At 41.3% G+C, this 23,067-nt stretch overlaps 1 protein-coding gene across 15 annotated transcripts in view; it reads right to left on the bottom strand.

Annotated features, from left to right (window-relative positions):
- The window catches only part of PRG4 (proteoglycan 4), a 124,204-nt gene extending 124,158 nt beyond the window's left edge, over positions 1-46 (bottom strand). For 14 of the 15 annotated variants that reach the window (XM_089678831.1, XM_089678833.1, XM_089678832.1 and 11 more), the window contains exon 1: positions 33-46. The gene's annotated coding sequence lies outside the window, so the exon portion shown is untranslated. The remainder of the gene's footprint in view (positions 1-32) is intronic. The other variant, XM_089678836.1, reaches the window with a different exon arrangement.
- Between the last annotated feature and the right edge of the window lie 23,021 nt (positions 47-23,067).

Raw genomic sequence — 23,067 nt, 5'->3', positions numbered from 1 at the left:
GTAAAAATTACGGCTACATTGCTATCACTCACCTTGAAGGGGAGATGTTCAGGAAATTTGGTTGGGCAGAGAAATTCTAAGTTTATATAGTGCTGGAAATGTTGCATCTTTTTCAGACCAGTCATGGCAAAAAAAAAAGAGTGGAAAGTGGGTGTTGTCCTCTCATTTAATGAAATTTAACTTTCCACAACTGCTGGAAAATGAAGCTAAGTGACTAGAATTGAGCAATATTGTGAATCACATTAAGTAAGCTTGTACACTTGGTAAATGTGTGAGGAATTGAAGCACGTCATTTAAGCAAATTGAAAGTATATGAAATTTACAGTCTGTTAGACTGTAGCATGATTATGGTAGGATAACAATAAAATGAAGAAGAAGTGTATTATGTTATTTTTTTTCAGGTATATGGATATATTAACATTCATTTCTGAAATTTGCAATCTATTAGATGGTAGCATGATTATGGTAGGATATGATTGAAATGAAGGATACATTTTTTAAAGCTACTGCCAATATGTAAAAACAATAAAAATCTATTATTATTAAAAAAAATAGAAAAAAAGATTAGCCATTTGCTGACTGCCGCATGTAAATATACTGCGGCAAGTTGGCATCTCTGCTCCAGATCAAGTACATGTACGTGAACTGGCATTTTCAGGTAGGGGGCGCGTGTGTGTCCTCCGCCCCTTCTGTGCTGTCATTCAATACAGCACAAGTCAATCAGCAGGTATCAATTGATTCCGGTTAACCGGTTCCCATCCAGTGTCTGTTAATGTCAGATTGCCCGCCACACTATCACAGTCCCACGAAAAGTTGCTGATCACTGCCATTGCTAGTATAAAAAAAAGTCTAAAAATTCCAGTATATATACTATAGTTTGTAGACATTATCATATTTATTCCAACCAATCAATTTATACATTTTTTGTACATGTAGCAGAGTACAGTTTAGCAAAAATTTATAAATACATTTGATTTTTTAAAAAAAATTTTTATTAGATGTATTTTATAACAGAAAGTAAAACATTGGATTTTTTCAAAATGTTTGGTCTTTTTTTCTTTATATAATAAAAAAACAGTGGTGATCATGTGCCACCAAAAGAAAGCTCTATTTGTGTAAACAAAAGTGATATAAATGTAATTTGGTTACAGTGTTGCATGTTAGTACAATAGCTAGTTACAGTAGCACAGTGCCAAATAGCAAAAAATGGCCTGATCATGAAGGGGGTAAAATTGAAGAACCAATGTATTCCAATATTTGTTTTTAAATATATACTTTAGATATATTAACAATCATTTCTGTCTAAAGATATCTTGTTATTCAAAATATTCCCTTCAAATATTTTGCAGTATAAAGCATATTCAAACAGTGCTCACAGTTACTTATTACGTATGTAGCAAAACCACAATTTTATCATAGTACTTAAAGCTGAACTGAAGGCAAACATTTAAATACAAATTTGAAATACATATATGGGAATTGCATTATTTGCCAACGTTTTTGTATTTCTTTCCAGCCACATTTTGCTAAAAAGCCAGAAGAGGGACACCAAAATCCTTGTTTAAATGGAGAATATATGGATAAACAAAAGGTCAACCTCTTCCATTCATAAAACACTTTTCATTGCAGGAAGTAATAATATGACATTTATGGATAGAGGAAGGGCGGGCATAGTAAATGCGTGCGACAGATCCAGAAGCTCACATTAACCATTGCAGCACCAGAAGATCATAGCTGCAGAGAACTGAACATTTCAACGAACAGAGCAAGCACCACCACAAGGGACACTTCTCATTCAATGTAAATGATGCCCCTTGTGCTGACCAACTCAAGCTTTAAAGAACACATTACGCCCCGTACACACAATGAGAATATTGGACAAAAGATTATCAGGCTTTTGGTTTTTTTTGCATGCTAGTCTCATTTTGAAAGTGAAAAGGTTACTTAAGTCACAAAAATTCTTGTAAGAATAAAAATTTGGAATTGATGTAATGTATTGCGTTGTATTTTTATTGTATTTTTGGATGAAAACTGTACTGATTAAACGAAAATCGTACGATCTGGTATCGTACGAGAAAAATGTTCGTGCTTGTCCCTTCAAATAATTTCAGACGAAAGTTGTGTACTAACAATCAGATTATCGTATGCTCATTTTGAAAGCTGTATTTTTCGGACAATTTTCTGCTTGTGTGTACTAGGCTTAAGTGTCACCTTCCCCCCTCTACCTACTGATTGGATAATAAAGGAGCAACACACTAATGATTCATCATCAACTCTTCTCACTTTGCTCTCTTCTTTTGCCAACATGTTCCCATGTAAACTGTATTTTTTATATTTGTTTGAGGTTCAGCTTTAACCATGTTATGCATATATGCAGGTAGTAAAAGTGGACTTTGATGCTTAGACACTCCAAGCACACTGGCTGGGGCTATCAATAACATTTCCCTTTCAGGGCTTCTGGTTGGGAGCCACTGGGATGGGTGACAGCCAATGACACAGAAGCTTTGCCAGCATTAAAGTCTACTTAAAGGGCCACCAGGAGACGGCATTAGTTGGTTAAAGTTGAACTTCAGGCAGATATAAACGACACATATGTATGCTGCATGACACATAGGTATGCTGCTCTACATCAATGAATGCATCATCTTTTTTTTTTTAATTCAAGCAGTTTAAGTACCTGAATTTGACTTGTAATCTGCATTTTGAAGTTCTTGTAGGGAGAAGCAGCATAAGGAGCCTATTAGTTGTGCTGCAATGCAAGGGACATGCCAATTGGAGGCGAGATACACCGATCACCCATAACTTCATGACCATTGACAGGCTAAGTGAATAACATTGATTATCTAGTTACAATGACATATGAAAGTCAGTGGGATAAAGTAGGCTGCAAGTAAACATGTAGTCCACAAAGTTGATAATTTGAAAGCAGCAATAAATGGGCATCACAATTTGTTGTGTATGGGGCTGCGTAGCCTCAGACCTGTCAGAGTTTCCATGCTGACCCGTGTCCACAGCCAAAAGCTCCTGCAATGGGCACATGAACATTAGAACTGGACAATGGAGCAATGGAAGAAGGTGGTCTGGTCTGATAAATAATGTTTTCTTTTACATCATGTGGATGTCCTGGTTTGTGTGCATTGGTTACCTGGGAAAGACATTGTTCCAGGATGCAGTATGTGAAGAAGGCAAGCTGGCAGAGGCAGTGTGATGCTTTAAGCAATGTTCTGCTGGGAAACCTTGGGTCCTGCCATTCATTTGTATGTTACTTTGACATGTACCACCTACCTAAACATTCTTGATGACCAAGTACACCTCTTCATGTAAAACGGTATTCCCTGATGATAGTGGCCTCTTTCTACAGGATAATGTACCCTGCCACATGGCAAACTTGGTTCAAAAATGGTTTGATGAACACAACGAGTTTTAGGTTTTGACTTGGCATCTAAACTTTCCAGGTCTCAATCCATCAAGCATCTGTGGGATGTACTGGAAAAACAAGTCCGATCCATGGAGGCCCCACCATGCAACTTACAGGACTTAAATGATCTGCTGTTGACGGCTTGGTGGCAGATACCACAGCATACCTTCAAAGGTCCAGTGGCAGCCATGCCATGATGGGTCAGAGGTGTTTTGCTGGCAAAAAGGCTGTTTTAGCAGCAAAAGTGGGACCTACTCAAAATTAGGTGGGTGATCATGAAGTTATGGCTGATCGGCGTAAGCTCATTAGTCTGCAGCTTTTACTTTCACTCTCCATTCACATGCTGACAGTGTCACAGAACTGCAGCACAGTAAAAATCAGGGCACCTTGCATGCCAGACTTGACTGTGCTGTGTGACAGACCTGTGTAAATCTCAGGACTGGATGGAGAGAAATACAATTCCTTAGCATGTAAAAAAAGCTCCCTTACGTGTGCTGTACTTCATCTGTGTATTTAGTTGTTTGCCGGCATTTCAGTTTAAGAGTCTTTTCACGCATTGTGATGAAGCATGTTGCCACAATGTGCATCAATGCAGGTTACATGAATGGGTACGCTGCAGTGTTAGCCATTGCGAATGGGACTTTGACGCACCTCCAAAACTCATGTGCATTGGAACATAGCACAGTTTGGCACAGCACAGCACAATGCTCCACTTGTTATGCTGTGTGGCCTTAAAATGCAGACTCTCCTATTTTTTTTCAACTTGCTCTGCATTTCAATTAATTTTGAACAGAGTGAATAGGCCCGCTAATGGAAATGAAAAAAAATCAGATGGTCACTAAACCTGGTCCTGACGAAGCTGAGTGAGATACGTCCATCGGCGAAACGCGTTGACGTCATACGTCAGATACGTCACTTCCGGTCATGCGCACTAGGTGGAACGCACGCTGACCTACAAGGAGGAAGCCATCTTCACATGCCATAAGGCAGGCTTAAGCAGCACAGGCGCCGAGAAGAGGCTGGAACCCGCGGTATATCGGCTGATGTCAGCGGCTGTTCCCTGGCCTCTCTGGCCTTGTTAGGCAGTACCTATGAAGGATATCTTTTCCTCTCCTACTATCCATTGCGCAGGTGGTGAGTGGACTGTTACAGGACACTAGTTATATGGTCCTCTGTTATCGATATAACCTATACATCTTACATAGAGTAAAGCTCTTCCAGTGACTTTCTACATATTGTTTGTTTCACTACAGGATGGGGACATCATGGTGCTTTTCATAGGAAACAGGATATACCACATGTATCTCAACAGGCAGAAGATTTATTGGGATCTGTCTTGTTTTCCTTACAGAAAGTGGTGTGTAGTCCACATATAGTGGTGAAGAAACCATTTCAAGCAGTGCTCTGCTATTTGCATCTATCCTTCCATCCTGGTAACAAATGGGGCTTATTCTCATTTAAGAGCCCTAAGGAAACAGTCGCTTATATTACAGATGAATGGGCCCCAACCACATGTGCCGGCATAGGAGTGTACTGCATTTTATTTATGACATTCATTTTTTTCTTGTCTTTTATAGGCCTAGAGGCATGTTTCTCTTTTTGACGCACACTGTGCTTGCTGTACTGCATACATGTGATATTTTATATCTATAGTGTAATGTTTTGACACTCCCTGCTTGGGATATAACCATTTTGGTAGTAGCATATGTCTACACATTTACAACATGTTACATGGTATACCTATGGTATAATTTTTGCATACACCTCCTGTGGGAAGTGTTCACCTGTGAACCAGTGCTACAAAGACTTTAGGCTTTATTAGTCACTGTCTTTGTTGCACAATTATTTGGACCGGTCTTGGTGTCATTTTATATGGTTTTAGGTCTGTGTGTATTGTCTCATACTGAGGTGATGGTAAACCAGGGCGATTGCCCAAATGTCAAAATTGTATATGTAATAAAGCATAATTTTTGGAAATTTTTCTGATTGTCACACTCTGTTCATAATGTAGCCACTTTCTCTGAGAATTTCTTTTCACAACCCCCTTTTTTGTGCTGGTCACTAAACCTTGCCTATGTAATACAAAGTAATTAAAGGGTATGTTTTTAATTTTGCTAACAGAACAGGATGGTCAAAAATTATATTATATTCCTTTATTTACATTGCCTATCATATTCTGCAGCAATAAACTATAATAAAACTACATATGCAAACAACAGCTGTTTCAGGCTTTGCTACAATATACAAAAAGTTTTTAAATATTGTTTATGCAACCTATCAATATTGATTAAATGGTTACAATCAGAAACTCAGCAAGCCGCAAGCACATACAAGTATTTGAATAGGGAAGCTCTTTTCACTTTTGTTCTAAAGATGATCGATGGTAAAGGAAAGATGGCATTTCCATATTGGCTACAGTCTGTACACCGAGCAATTACCATTACTATCCACAGCACATCGTGTGCCTTGCTGTTTATTGGGTGTGTCTGGCTGCACACAAGAGTTCATTCGTAGAAATGATTATCCTACTTACAGAAGGAAATCATTTCCAGCCCATGATGAGTAATAATTAAAGCAGAACTCCAGCCAAAAATAGGAAGATAAAAATGAAAAGCCTATCAAAAGATAAACTAACAAAACTAACATTTGCTGCAATGTTCAGCTTCAATCCAGAGATTTCCACTGCAGAACTTTTCTCTGCTGCTTGATGTCCTCAGTCTGATGGCCAGCTCTTCTCTTCCCCTTCCTGTGAGCCCAGGTTGTCGTGGGTCCTCCCCAGCCTGTGGCTGGGCAGTGAAAGGAGAAGCATCACAGTAGTGAGCTCTTCTCTCTGTCACTGTGCTGTCTCTTCCTATCAGTAAGCTTCTTGTCAGCACCTGAACTGAATGGCTCCCTGTAATAGACGTGTTTTGTTTTGAAATCTAACAAGTTTTGTGTAGTTGAATTTGGTAAATTCATTTAATTCATTTTCAAGATTCATTTCAGTAATTCTCATTCAAATTTAATTCAAAATCATTTTGACCAAATTCGAAAAGTCATTTGTATTGAAAATTGGTTCAACCGAATTTCAGCCGAATTTTGTTTCGTTATTTTGGATTTGTTTAAATTTGTTATTTTTGTACTTTGTTATTCTGACGCATCTGAATCTCCGAATGATGAACAAATTAGTCTGAAATGCGATTTGGAATGAAATTAACTGCACATGTCTACCATGTAATGCCTCTTCCTCTCACACTCAAGCCCTGCTGTAAGCAGGATGCTGATACCCAGTGGCTTATTTAGCATATCTGGCACCCAGAACCACACACACACACACACACACACACACACACACACACACAGACAGATAAATAAATAAAATAGACAAAAGAACAGATTGGCACATTCAGCAAATTCTGTTGGATTGTGGGTGTGGCCAAATTTCATTAACAGTGGGAGGGGCTAAAATAACCATGATAAAATAAATCCTGAGCCTACTCACTCTATACACAGAAAACATATGCCACTGTACTTGTACCTGCACTCTCAGAAATGGATAATGCATTGAGTACAGGAATCAGCAGTGCATAATTCAGAGAGTGCAGGGCTCAGGAGTGCATAATGCACAGAGTACAGGGATAATCAGTGCATAATTCAGAGAGTGCAGGGCTCAGGAGTGCATAACTCACAGAGTACAGGGATAATCAGTACATAATTCAGAGAGTGCAGGGCTCAGGAGTGCATAATGCACAGAGTACAGGGATCAGCAGTGCATAATTCAGAAAGTGCAGGGCTCAGGAGTTCAACGTATAGGTCACTGCACAGAATACAACCAAAAATGCCCCCACCACCAAGCCCATATTCCCCACAGTACAAACCTCAACCAATAGCCCTAATCCCCCCCCCCCCCCAGTAAAGATCTTCACCAGCAAAATCTGCCCTCCTAGCCTAACACCTCAGTATAGACAATCCCCAGTACAGTCCTACTGAGTACAGTCCCCATTCCCAAGCTAATCCCTCGGAACAGCTCTCCTCCTTCAGCCTAACTCTTTAGAACAGACCCTCCTCCCATCCTAACCCCTCAGTCCAGAGCTCCCAGTACAGACTGCCCACCTAAACCCCTCAGTACAGACTCCCCAGTACAAACACCTCATGTACATTCCTCTCTTACTACAGACACCCCTTAATACAGACACCCCCAATCTGTGTCTTTTACATCTGTCTGGAAATCACCTTTAGGCTTGGTTTACACTGCTGCAACCCCAAAGTTAAACTTCTTGCTTGTGACTTGCTTGCAACTTCCTGGAGACTTTTGTGATTAACCTTTGTTGTCTATGACACTCACACCAAAGTCACAGAAAAATAGTGCAGGAACTTGAGTTGCATTGATTAAGATGGCAACCACTGAAATGAATGTGTTTTGACTTGTCATGCTGCTTTATGTGTCACAAGTTGTATGATAAGTCACAGCAGTGTGAACTGGGGTTTAATGATTTAACCATTCTACTGCCATTCTTGTAAAGGAGCTTGGATTAGTACAACCTGACATTTTACTCTTCTAGTGGAGTTACCAGCAGTCAGACATCTTACCTCAGATCAAGGTTGAGCTTAAAAGGAACACACAGTGGTTGTTTTTGCCAACTTATTTCCTTTCCTGAAATAACACATTTTAATCAGACTTTAAGTTCTTTTAAAAAATAGGTGTTTTGAGCTCAGAAGGGATAAATGTGGTACATGGGTACTTTTTATGTCTGTCAGAGCAATTCATCATTTCGCACCATGGTGAGTAGACATGTGCAGTTCATTTTGTTCCATATTGAAATTTGGACTACATTTTCCTTCATTCAGTAATGGCTGGTTGTTAAGAAGCGGGGCGGCCTGCCGGCAACAAAGTCCTTAACAACCATGACTCATCTTCTATCAGCCAAATTTCCCTCTAAAAGCAGAATATAAACAAACAATTGCCAACATTAAAAAAAAAAACAGAGTGGGGGTCCCCCTTCCAATCCATAAAAGACCCAAAGGGTAACTAAAGAATGTATTTTAAAGGGAACTCCATGCCAAAAGTAAAGAAAAACCGGCGTGGGATGCCCCCCAAAATCTATACCAGACCCTTATCCGAGCATACAGACCAGCAGGCCGGGAAGGCAGGGGCGAGTGAGCTCCTCCTGAACCATACCAGGCCACATACCCTTAACATGTGAGGTTGCTTTGGGGCAAGGGGAGCTCCCCCACCAAAGTACCTTGTCTCCATGTTGATGGGGACAAATGTCATTTCCCCAAACCCTGTGCAGTGGTTGTGAAGGGCTGAGAGTGGGGGGCTCATTGGTACCTGGATCCCGCCCCCCCATGCAAATGAATATGGGAATGTTATTTTGTCATTCAGCTATAGCCCAGTCATCAAGTGGTTAGCAAGTGGGCCCCCAGATCCCAGCCTTCTCCCATGTGAATGAATATGGGGTGCACTGTACCCCTCCTCTTTCACCAAAAAAGTGTCAAAACTAAATAGTCCTTTATAAAAAAAAGATAAAACAAAAACAATGTCCCATCAAGTAAATCCAGTGTCAATCACAATAAACGCCACCACCGCTGACCCAAAAAGCAATAAAAAAACAGGTCCACACTTGTTGCTGGCTTATGCTGTCTGACATGTCCAGTTCCCACCGACAGTAACTAAACAAAGGGGCATGGTCACTGGTGACAGCCAGTCGGTTTGCCATTGATGGGAACCTGAGATGTCAGGCGGTGGGAGCCAGTGACTAGTGTGGACTAGCGGCGTTCATCATGATTGACATTACACACTACATTATCAGATGTCAGTGGGATTCCCCAGAAGCGACAGTAACAAAGAAATGTAAACAAAACAGCATGGGGGTCCTCCCAATTCATACAAGGCCCTTCAGGTCTGGTGTGGAGTATAGATTTAGAAGGGAACCCCATGGCAAAATTTTAAAGAAAATGGCATGGGGTCCCACTCAAAATCCATACCAGACCCTTATCTAATAGTATGCAGCCTGGCAGGCCCGGAAAGGGGGGACGAGAGAGCCCCCCCCTCCTCCTGAACTATACCAGGTCACATACCCCATTAAAGCACCTTGTCCTCGTGTTGATGGGGACAATGGCCTCTTCCTCACAAACCTGGGTGGTGGTTGTGGGGGTCTGTGGGTCTGCATATCTGAATCAGGGAGCCCCCTTTAATAAGGGGTTCCCAGATCCCACCCCCCCCTGTAGATGAGTAGGGGCACATAGAACACCCACTCATCAAAAAAGGAATCAAAAGTTTAAAGAAAACCAGTCAGATTTTGAGAAGTCCTTTATTTAAACCTCCCCAAAAAATAAATGTCGCCTAAAGTAGATCCAACATGAATCATGATGAACACCAACCCACATGAAAGAAAAAGAAAAAACTTGCCTCCCGCCGAACATGACCAGTCCTGTGTTCACCAAATGACAGGTAAACATAGGGGTGAGTTCACCTAGTGACCCAGGGAGGTCCATTTCTCACAAGTAATTTCTACAGTAGATGCTATTATGTTAACTGAAAAAATATTTCATACTGTCAATGAATCAAAATTTCATTCAGATGACAAAAGGGAACCCTTGTTCTTGTATTGTCTCTCAGCTACAGATTATCCATTATTGTTTATTATTTTCCCTATCCGATTTGTATCAAGTATTTATTTTTATTATGTGCCATCTTGCTTGAATGAAAATTGAGTGACTATATGGTAATTTTCATACAAAAAACTGGTCACCTACCCAGGTCTATAACTGGCTTTTTAAACAGTGAACATGGAAGGCATCACTACGTGAAAAAGTAAAAAGTAAGGTTATCCAGTTCAACTTGCCAGCCTACCCCAGTCTAATAATGGCCATTTTCAGCAAGGAACATGGATAGGTATAGCTTATCAACAGAGGGGGATAAGAAAAGCCAGTTCAATCTGCCAGCCAGTTAGCCAACTATCAAAAACCAAATTAACCTATCTAAAAACATGCGTTTAAAAACAGGGGTTTAGTTAGCACACATTTGAAAATACATACGTAAGCCACAGAGCCACATCACGGCACCCTGAGTATCTGTGGTCCTAACTCTATAAATCTTGAGAGTCCTCACAGTGGAGGCACATGCATTTAAATGGATAGAAACAAGGGCAGGTTAACCTGAGGGAGCCCACCCCTCATTAAGGTTACGGGAGCGCACCTGACACCCAGCACATAGCACAACGGCAGCCAGGGTGTCCAATGCACCCGCTGAACCTCCACAATTAACATACAAAAAACTGGTCACCTACCCAGGTCTATAACTGGCTTTTTAAACAGTGAACATGGAAGGCGTCACTACATGAAAAAGTAAAAAGTAGGTATGGTAATTTTCACCTTACTTGAGCTTTAACATGGTACCCTTTATGTTATATTCTTCCTTGAAATTGTATTTCTCTTGTTTTTATTACAGTGGTTATAGATGTGTCTTTTGCCATTCTATTTTAGTATACATTCACTGCAATGTAGATCCTTGTCAATCACGATGAATGACACCCACCGACCATTGAAAGAGAAAAAAAGAAAACAATCCCACCAACCTCTCCTCACCTGTCCTACTCTTCAGTGCTAATGACAGTAACCCAAGCCATGGCAATGGCCATATTTGGTCAGTAAGGTCAGCCACCCCCTCCGCTCTTTGTTTATGTGCCTGGGAATTCCTGGCCAGCAAATGAATGGATCGAGTGACATCACTGGTTGCTAAGCATGCAGTGGGTGCTGGCACTGGCCATTTTTTTTTCATCTCTGTGGCAAGAAGGAAGCTGATGTAAGAGGTGTAGAAAATAGGCAGCCCCATAAAATTTAAATCCAAAGCCTAATACCTAATATAACAGTAATCTATCTTTGTCAATAGAAGATACTAGTGATTGCATTTTTATTGTACCATCACAAGAGGGCAGAACTACTTCCTGTGATAATAGGAAGACACAGAAGTAGGAACAAAAAGTCTAACACTTTGTTTCCTACAGGACAGTGATTACAGTGAACATATCCAGTCACATGTAATTAAGGGTTTTCTGTGTTTGTTACAGGTAAGCAGGAGGCTGTTTAACATGATAAATAGGACAAAATGACTTAACATGTCCTGGTAGTTAGTAAATGTCGCTGTTACTATTATGCAAACAGATTACTTGTAGCATAAATGTGAATATAGATTGCAGCTATGTGATTTGGCGCTAAGATACAGGGAACGTGATTTCTCTATTGTAATACGCTATTGGTATGCAGAATAGGTCACTAGCATATCTGCAGAGGTCTAGATATTCAGTATTGCAATTAAAGATGTTTATTAATGTATATGAAAATACTTATTAATGTATATGGAAATATTTAGTAATGTATAGAGGACAGTGATTACAGTGAACATATCCAGTCACATGTAATTAAGGGTTTTCTGTGTTTGTTACAGCCATTCCTAATAAAACACTTCTGGTTTCACCCGACCCATCCTTCGCACGGTTGAATTATTTACCGTATGTGCAACAAAATTGGCGCCCAACGTGGGGCCAGGTGAAAGGAACGCTGAAAGGTCACGGAAGTGAAAAGGAGTGACTACACTGTCCGTGGTGAAGTTAAAGAAAAACATTAGGAGTATGGATATCGAAAAGTTGCAAGATGAAATCAGTGAACATCTGATTCACATGACAGTCGATGATCTCATGGAGACTTGCCAGTTTATAAAGGCCTCCGAAGCAAGTATGGCAAAAGGAAAAACCCGGCACCATTACATGCGGATAGTGAATGAGGTGTTAGATGAACCAGTAGAGACTGAAAGTGAAGAAGTGGTGACACAATTTCTGCAGGCAACTAAGAAATTCATTGGGGAGTTAGAGAAGAGAGATAACATGGAAGCACCAAGCGATAGTGGCAAAGACCCTCAAGCAGAACAACAGTTAAAGAATTTAAAACAGCAATACTACGGTATACAGTAAAAACTTCAAGAAACGGCCAAGATGATAGAGGGACAGATGAAAGAACTTAGCACTAAAGACAAAGAATCAAAAGGAAGTCCTGCAAATCAAGACCCTAATCTAGTTGCTCAGAGACTTTCCCATACTAACTTGCCAGAAGTTACAATCAGAAAGGACTTTCAAATTGCTGGCCAGATAGGTGAAAAGGAACAGAAAGATAAGCTGTCCTATACTAACCTCATGCACCAGATTGACATGGGACTGCAAAAGGGATATCCCGAGTCAGAGCTTGTGGAAGCTGTGGTGAAAGCCATTAGTCCTGGGTCAAGTCTCAGAGGCATGCTAGAGCTGAGGAGTGGACTGACCCTAGTGCCACTCAAGAGAATCCTAAAAAGCCATTATAAAGAGGAAAATGCTTCCGAACTATACCAACAATTGATCAATATATCACAGAATAGTAAAGAGACTCCCCAGAACTTCCTATTTAGGGCCATTGCATTGAAGGACCATTTGCTGTGCATTTCACAAGGGGAAGGTTCAGATGAACACTTCGGCACTGAATTTATACAAAAGAAATTCTTAAGGTCAGTGGGCACTGGACTGAGAAGTGACCATATCAAGTTCCAACTAAAACAACACTTGGACGATCCTACAGTCTCAGATGAGTTGCTCATAGAGAAGATGAATGAGGCTACAAACATGGAGATGGAAAGAGAGCAGAAACAAAAGAAATCTGAGCACAGTAACCTGACAAAGGGAAGAGAGTGCCAGGCCAACATCCTCCATTGTTCTCAGGTACCAGGCACCCTCCCTTTGCTTCCATCACAAACAAGTAGTCTGGCAATCCAACAGCCTTCAAAGAGTAACTCTGACCTTGAAAAGATAGTAATACAGTTGCAACAAGAAATATTCGATATGAAAGCACTTCTCCAAGATTCGAGACCTCGACAACAGCATGGCTTTGGAGGACCTAGAACAACTTTTGGACGAAGGACAGGGACTTGTCAATCTTGTGAAAAGACTGATCAGAGAACTGCATGCGACCATTGCTTTAACTGTGGTCGAGCTGGACATAGGGCGAGAAAATGCAGAGCGGCCAAACAAAATCAGTTAAACGGGAGAAGGTTGCTGTTAAGGGACCGACAGTAACCTGTGCCAGAACCAAACCTGCGTCCCAAAGTGCAAATCATCTCAGTAGTAAAGAAACCAGTCCCCAAGCTACCATCAGAGCCCTGGCTGGAAAGTTAAACGCAGACTACTGGAGGAAAATGCCAACCTGCCCTGCTCAAAGACTATTCCCGACAGCTGAAAAATTGCCAACCAGTGTGAATGGCATCACTTTGAAAAAGCACAACAAGCTACTGGGTCTTATTGGAAAGAGATGCCTTGTGAACTGTGAAATAGACAAAACTCCTGTCCAGGCCTTATGGGATACTGGATCTCAGGTTAGCATTATCAATGAGGGCTGGAGACAGAGAGTACTGCCACACACTGTGCTCCGATCGTTTGAAGAACTGCTGGGACCAGGGGTACTCCAAGGGAAAGCAGCCAATGAGACAGAGATTCCGTTCTCAGGTTGGATTGAGGTAACCTTTCAGCTTACATCGAGCAGTAATACTACCAAACAGTTATTAGTATCATATATATAAAAATGCAGCGCTTGAAAAAAGTGATCATAAAACACAGTCCAGTGAGAAAAGGTGCTCCGTATATCCTAGTGCAAATGGTAAGGATTTACACTAACCAGATAGCGTAAAATTATACGCATGTGTATGTATATCCTGTGGAGTCCCCTTCTCCCCTCAGATCTGGTCAAGTGAATAGCCAGGAAAGGTAGATATCCTACGCCCTCTTGTGGTGAAACAGTGATCCAGCAGATCAGAACGATATCAAACGGAATAAACCTTCCCCCTTCACAGGAGTTGATAAGGAAATCCCTTGGGGCTGTGAAAGTTGAGGAAGCTCCTCACAGGGGACACAGGATAACACTCATAGTGTAGTAGGTAAGGTTTTTAATATGAAAAACATCAATGCACAATGCACATAGGGTATAGACAGGTGTGGATGAATACACTGACCCCTTGGTATTAAAGATGGCCACCGGGCCTCCTCGTGGCACCGGCGGCTTAGTGTCAACGGCGTCCTAGGTCCACCTGACGCGTTTCGTGCGCACGCACTTCTTCAGAGGTGGAACAAGGACCGCCGTGACCGTCTCCTCTAACGTATATACCGTATCTGGCGCATGCGCACTAGAGCGGCGCCATCTTGCCGAAGTCCGGGCGTCCGCAATCAACCAGTGCGCATGCGCAGGTGCCATTTTACCATGGGCAGAAATAAAAGTCGGTATCTAGACAACGGCTCCTTACTAGTGGAGTCCGGGCGTCCGTATTGCGCAACCGCGCATGCGCGGGCACCATTTTGTCATATGCCAAAAGGCAGGATACCCAGCGCTGACAGAGACAAAAATGATAGTATCTAGGCATCATATACGCTGTGGTAAAGCTGCATATTGGAAGGTATTGTGTGGGGAACCCCCTCAGGGGACATCCAAAGTGGAATAAAAAGAAGAATTAGACAAATTCCCATGGAATGTGAATTGGCAGGGACAAGGACTCATAAAATGAATAATAAACGAACAAGTGTCATAAATACGGGGCCAATAGATACATAAGTCCCGTAAATACTCTAGTAATTAAAATATGAATTGTTATCCGGAAGGGGTATCACGCCCTGCACATAGGTAACAATCACATAAGGAGGGACGAAGCAACATGGTAAATTGGCATTATAAAACATATAAAATACCTATCACATAAGGTAAATAAACCAAAAAATATATATATATATAAAACACATGCCTATGTTCAGCAAACACAATAAAACAGATGTCATAGGCATGTGTCATAAAATACAACAACAAGAAACAAAGGGTGGATATGATCCAGTTCTAATAAGCATCCTCAATGGATGTGTGAATAGTGGGGTTGCACTTAATGTATGATAACCATACACATGTAGTAAAAAAGGGAATTAAAAGTTAAAATAACATATACAGTAACCCCCCGTTGACACAAAAGAGTCAGCGTGGTTTCTAGTGTCAATAACATATGATAGGCCCTAGTGGGTTCAGCTGTTATCAATATAGCAATTGACGTCAAGCTCAACATTCAAGCCTGCGGGGTGCAAAGTATCCAATTCAAAAATATATTTGGTCTCCATCTGTGAGACCGCCCTGGTCTTAAAGGTTCCTCTCCAATGTGCGGTTACTATGTCGATGCCAACAAATCTAAGACTGGAGGGGTCTCTATGATGATGTTTCCTATAATGGAGGGACAGGGAGTGTTCCTTGTACCCCTTTTTGATGTTATTGACATGTTCACGGAGGCGGTCCCTAAGCCGCCTAGTTGTCCTCCCAATGTATTGCTTGGAGCAGGGGCATTCTAATAAGTATACAACATACCTACTGTTGCAACAAATGAATTTATCAATATTGAAGGATTTCTTAGTCTGGTTGGAGGCAAACGTGTCTATCTTTCTCTTCCTCACCCCATTACACTTACAAGCGATGCATTTATTGCATGGATAGAAACCAGTGTGGCTAAACAGAGAGGGAGGTGGTGTGGGCAGAGAGACCACATTAGGGGCTATTTTGTCCCTCAGAGTAGATGACCTGCGGAAAATAACTTCAGGTTTATCCGGGAGTATCTTAGAGAGAGTGGAATCAGCCTTCAAGATCCCCCAATTTTTAGTGATAATATGTTTTATGGATCTATACTGGGCAGAGAAAGTAGTAATGAATGGACAGACCAAATTTTTTGATGGTTTAGTCTGAATACTCAATAATTCATGTCTGTCCGTATTAGCTATTGATTCCATAGCGCCATCTAACATCGCCTTATCATAGCCTTTTTCAAGGAATCTATCTTTGAGGATACTAGCCTGCGTATGAAAGGTATCTATACTGGTGCAGTTTCTCCTGAGCCTAAGGAATTGTCCTTTCGGTATTCCTGCCAACCAACTGGGATGGTGGCAGCTTCCTAAAGGAATAAAGCTGTTACGATCGGTGGGCTTGAAAAAGGATTTTGTGGCAATATGCCCCTCTAGGTTTAATAAAGTGAGGTCTAAGAAATCGATTTCTGTGTTGCTGTAGTTATATGACAATTTAATGTTAACCGTGTTGTTATTGAGGGTGGTGAAAAAATTGATGAGGGACTGCTCCGTACCATGCCAAAATAACAATATATCGTCAATGTACCGCTTATAGAAAAGCAATTCGGGCCAGTCCATAGCGTAAATATTGTCCTCCTCCCAAAAGGACATAAACAGGTTTGCCAGGCTGGGGGCAAACTTTGCCCCCATGGCAACACCTTTGACCTGCAAATAGTACTTATTATCAAACCACATATAGTTTTTTGACATGGCAAAGTCCAGAAGTTCTAGTATGAAATCAATATGTGGGGAAAGTAACGGACTCTCATGTGTGAGATAATGTTTAGCGGCAATCATCCCATCTTTATGATTGATGTTGCTATACAACGCCTCAACATCCGCTGTGACCAAAAAAACGGATGGAGGGATACAGATATCTTTAATAGAATTGAGAACATGCTTAGTGTCCTTTAAATAGGATGGAGTATGGAGTACTAGTGGTTGTAAATGCTGGTCAATGTAGGCGCCTATTCTTGAGCAGAGTGAGTCAATGCCGCTAACTATCGGCCTTCCAGGTGGTTTTAATGGATTCTTATGGACTTTAGGCAAGATATATAAAACCGGAAGACGGGGAGCCTTAGGGCACAGAAATTCCTTCTCTTTCTTATTAATGATGGAACTATCATATCCATTTTTAATAATGTTCTTAAGGATGCGTTTGTATCCGGGCAAGGGATCTGTATGAAGCAATTGATAAGTCGACGCATCTCCAAGAATATTATACACTTCTGCTGTATAATCACTCTTATTCAGAATCACAACCCCTCCGCCCTTGTCCGCTGGTCTTACTACAAGGTCTTTTTTATCCAACAGAGATCTGATAGCTGCATTGGTCTTAGGATCTTTATATAGTCTCTTGGGCGGGAGATTTTTCAAGTCTTTCAATACCTGATCTTTAAATAAGCCAACAGCAGAATTACTCTGTGGTGGAGGATTAAAGGTAGATGCGTTCGAGCCCCGTTGAACAATATTGTGACAACTTATCCTTTTGAGATGGTCTCCATTGACTTTCTTCATCTCGAGAAATGTAAAGGTGGATATGAGTATATCTTAGTGGTAATAGATCATTTTACAAGATTTGCTCAGGCATATGCAACCAAGAACAAGTCCGCAAAAACTGTTGCTGACAAAATATTCAATGATTTTGTCTTGAAATTCGGATTTCCTACCAGAATTCACCATGATATGGGTAGAGAGTTTGAAAATCACTTGTTTTTGACATTAGGGAAGCACTGCCACATCCAAAATTCTCACACAACGCCATATCACCCAGAAGGTAATGGGCAAGTTGAAAGATTTAATCGTACCTTGCTATCCATGCTTCGTACCCTGTCACCAGATTCCAAAAAGGACTGGAAAAATTCACTAGCAAAGATAATCCATGCATATAATTGTACTCGAAGTGAAGCTACAGGACAATCTCCATTCTTTCTACTGTTTGGAAGGTCTCCAAGACTACCCATTGATAGTATGTTTGACACTCCAGTAACTGAAAAATACAAGAACTACTCTGAATATGTGAACATATGGACAGATAGAATGTCTGAGGCCTATAAGGTTGCTTCAAAAATAGCTACTCAAGCTGCACAGAGAGGAAAAGAACACTATGACAAGAAAATTCATGGAGCTGAAATTCTGCCAGGTAGCAAAGTTCTAGTCAGAAATCTTACCGAAAGAGGAGGTCCAGGAAAATTGAGATCATTTTGGGAAGATACCATACATGTTGTTCTTAAAAAGAAGTGTGCAGACAGTCCAGTGTATGAAATCAAACCAGAAACTGGAAAAGGCCGAACAAGGATTTTACATCGTAACTTACTATTGTCATGTGATTATATACCTAGCGACCAAGGTCAACAGATACCCAAAATAACCAGTGCAAGAAAGCAAGGGAAGGATCGAAATACAACTCAACAACCTACACAGACATCTGCGGGAGAATCAGAAAATGAATCAGATCACGAACAAAGAAACTGGAGATCTTTCATCCCAGTCACCCAGCATTACCACCCAGAGGAAAGTACAGAGCTAAATCCAGAAGCTATTGAGTTCTACCCACGTCAGCTGAAAGTGAGTATGATGTACAAGGAGTCAGAGAGACTGAGCCTATAGATCAAATTGAACAAACTGAGTATGCATTTGGAGGTATAGAAGAAGAATGCCCAGCAACAGAGAACACAGAACAACGTGTTGAAAGTGATGTAGAGGAGAATGAGGACCTTTCAGATTCACTTCCTCAATGTAGAATACAACCCTACAGGAACAGGAGACAACCAAAGATTTTGACATATGACACTTTAGGTCAACCCAGTAGTGTTACCAGAGTTTCATCTATACAGGTTATAGACAGTATTCCTACATTACCTGTTGACTCTAGCTGGTATTTCAGTTCAGAATGTTTTACTGAAGACTATAGAAGTTGGTAGAAGTGATTATGTTTATTGATCCATTGTTTACTGTTTGGGACACTATACCAAAGTTAATTACCAAAACCAGAATAATTATATGTTACTTTTCTGTTGGTTCAAGTAAGGAAAAATATAATTGCATTTGTACTGCAGATATTGTAGGTCAGGCAGAAACAGTTTTAGGTGAGGGAACTAGATGCTACAAAGAGACAGAGTCGGCCGATAAAAGTACAGAGCAGTTGATGTCAACGTTATGCTGCATTGTTGATGTACAATGGGTATTCCGCCATTATGATAATAAGGTATAAAAGTAATAAGATGTTCCCTAGTTTCTCATCACCTTTGTCTAAACTTAGTAACCTATACAAATATGTATAGAAAGGGGTTTTACTAAATAGTTGGTTACACGCAACTATATCTTGCCAGGTACTATAGCGCTGTGGGCCTGGTGGGAAGCTGTGATGTAATAGGGAGTAGATGTCACAGGGAGGATGTTTCCTCAAGTAACTTGGTTACTACTTACCATTGGCTTCCTATGGTTACTACTAGACAAGTAAAAGAATGTTTTCTTAAAAAAATTCTGCGTATGTCAGGGACGACATAACAAATTTGTGGGGGAGAGTGTAAGAGGTGTAGAAAATAGGCAGCCCCATAAAATTTAAATCCAAAGCCTAATACCTAATATAACAGTAATCTATCTTTGTCAATAGAAGATACTAGTGATTGCATTTTTATTGTACCATCACAAGAGGACAGAACTACTTCCTGTGATAATAGGAAGACACAGAAGTAGGAACAAAAAGTCTAACACTTTGTTTCCTACAGGACAGTGATTACAGTGAACATATCCAGTCACATGTAATTAAGGGTTTTCTGTGTTTGTTACAGGTAAGCAGGAGGCTGTTTAACATGATAAATAGGACAAAATGACTTAACATGTCCTGGTGGTTAGTAAATGTTGCTGTTACTATTATACAATCAGATTACTTGTAGCATAAATGTGAATATAGATTGCAGCTATGTGATTTGGCGCTAAGATACAGGGAACGTGATTTCTCTATTGTAATACGCTATTGTTATGCAGAATAGGTCACTAGCATATCTGCAGAGGTCTAGATATTCAGTATTGCAATTAAAGATGTTTATTAATGTATATGAAAATACTTATTAATGTATATGGAAATATTTAGTAATGTATAGAGGACAGTGATTACAGTGAACATATCCAGTCACATGTAATTAAGGGTTTTCTGTGTTTGTTACAGCCATTCCTAATAAAACACTTCTGGTTTCACCCGACCCATCCTTCACACAGTTGAATTATTTACCGTATGTGCAACACTGACGTATGCAGTAGCAGTGGAAATCTGTAAAGTGGGTAAACGTTGCTCTGCTTTAACACTTGAACAAGACATATTTGTTCCAAACTTGTATTCAGACTGAATTCTGAGTGCCAGGGCTCCAGGGTATGACCAGAGGTATGTGAACTGACGCAGGGAAACGCAGGCTTCAGATATGATATAAACAATATAATTTATTAACACTAACAATACATAAACGCAGTGCAATACTAAAACAAAACACAGTGCAAACGAACCAAACCAAACCACCCACAGATAATACATACAATGCAAGCGTCGTCAGGCAGGCCGGGTCAATAACAATCGGGCAGGTAGGAACAGGGGGTCAGGCAGAGAATGGTCAGGGTCCCAAGCCAGGGATCAAACAGGAGAAGTCAGCAGAGGTCCGGATCAGGCAGGGTCAGCAACGAATCAGTCAGACAGAGACAGGGACAGGGACAGGAACAGGAATGCAGGTAACAAGATACAGGGCCCAGGAAAACCACACACCAAGGCAGAGACTGCAGGTCTGGCCATCCCTTAAATACACCTGCATAATCAGCTTCAGGTGTTTGGCTGGCTGCAGGGTTGAGTCTCTGATTGCTGGGAGCACCCGCTGGCCAGCCCTGGTACTGCAGCCCACAAGGCAGGTGAGTCCCACCATTACTGGCAAGTCCATTCCTGACAGTACCCCCCCCCTCAAGGAGCGGCCTCAGGACGCTCCAAACAGTCCTAGCTGGGCAAAATGTTCCACCGCCCGGGTCTGGTAACTGGCGGGATATCAAAGACTGACACATCGGCTGGACTCCGGGCAGCAGCACATCGGGCTGGACTCCGGGCAGCGGCACATCGGGCAGGACTCCGGGCAGAGGCACATTGGGCAGGACTCTGGGCAGAGGCGCATCGGGCAGGACTCTGGGCAGAGGCGCATCGGGCAGGACTCCGGGCAGCGGCGCATCGGGCAGGTAGCAGGGTTGGCTGGCTGCAGGGTTGAGTCTCTGATTGCTGGGAGCACCCGCTGGCCAGCCCTGGTACTGCAGCCCACAAGGCAGGTGAGTCCCACCATTACTGGCAAGTCCATTCCTGACACTGAGCTCAACCCTATTCCTGCCAATACTGGGTTTACTGGGGTAAGGGTTACCACTAAGGGACTAAGTGTTGGAATCAATGTCTGGGTGGAGTTTTGTATGCACATGCTCTGCACTCTCTTTCCTGCTATTCAGACACCACCATCCTGCTGCTGCTCTAGCTTGCAGATCACTAAATAGAACGTTGGTCTCTGGTCTGTTCCCACTGCCCACCTACAATGATCTGATCACCTGACCTCCTGCCACTTGACACTCATCAGTATCAGCTGCCTGAGTTTTTGGACTTCCATGTCCATTTTGGCCACATGTGCTCAACTTTTCCACTGTGGATCTACTAGTGACCCACCTTACCTTACCAGATAGGTAGACGGCATCCACTGGTTCTGCCCTCCTCCCTGTGTTGGCAGTGATCACTTTATAACAATAAAGTGTAGCATAACAAACTAATATCTCATATAAAAATCTATAAAAAACAATAATTAAAGTCCCATGAAAAAGTATCTTATACCACCACTGTGCAATGTGTATAAGATGCATTTTCTCTCTTCTTCAGTACCAACCGTGCCACCACCATTAGATGAAAAACTTGTTCACCTCACTTTATGACCTCATCAATAGATCATTATGCGCTCAACATATGGACAGACTTGTGTACTCCCTTTGTGGTCTTCCTCCAGCTCCTCTCCCGACACCACCACCGCATACATCCAGCTGATGCTCTCAAATAATATATATTATGGAAAACAGAAAAGTGGAACCATAGTGCTCTCTGTTTATAAAACAATGTATTAGCGCCCACACTTACAAAATGTAAGAAACAAGCAAGCATATAATGTATAATTTTATTACATGGCTCACCACCCCGCTCCCCCTACTGAGGAAGCCTGAATCTGGGGCGTAATGCATATAGGTGGAAGCAGAGTGGTGAGCCATGTAACGAAATTATACATTATATGCTGGCTTGTTTCTTACATTTTGTAAGTGTTTTTAATCTGGGCGCTAATAAATTGTTTTATAAATAGAGAGCACTATGATTCCACTTTTCTGTTTTCCATAATACATATTATATGAGAACGTCAGCTGAGAGAGGAGCTGGAGGGTATACACAAATCTGTCCATATGATGTGCATAATGACCTATTGATGAGGTCATACAATGAGGTGAACAGGTTTTTCACCTAATGGTGGTGGCACGGTTGGCACTGAAGAAGAGAGAAGATTTATCTTATACACATTGCACAGTGGTGTTATAAGAGACTTTTTCATGGGACTTTAATTATTGTTTTTTATAGATTTTTTTGAGATATTAGTTTTTTGTGCTACATTTTATTGTTATTCATTTTGGTACAGGTGTTGTGACGTCACTAACAGTGTTTTAGCAGCAACTATTTAGAGCACTATCATATTATTTTAGGGTGTGTTGCGCTGATTGAATAAGGGTTCAGATTTTGGGCACTGTTGTTAAAACTGGCCAAACAAGGGTCCATTGGAAAGAATTTTACAAATACTTACCTCTTCAGTTGTCTTGTCCACCAATCACCTTACAATGAAGAGAACCTCGGCCAAACAAACTCTTTCGAATTTGACATATTTTACATTTACAGGTTTCAATTTCTCAGTGTTTCTCAGTGATTTGATCAACTAGCTCCTGTTATCTTTTTTTGTGACATTCAAGGTA

Source organism: Staurois parvus, unplaced genomic scaffold, assembly GCF_062004578.1.
Source record: "Staurois parvus isolate SC_StPar_1 unplaced genomic scaffold, SC_StPar_1.0 ptg000210l, whole genome shotgun sequence".
In the NCBI taxonomy this organism is placed as follows: Eukaryota; Metazoa; Chordata; class Amphibia; order Anura; family Ranidae; genus Staurois; species Staurois parvus.
The sequence above is the reverse complement of the archived record's forward strand: the minus strand, read 5'-3'. Positions and strand labels throughout refer to the sequence as shown.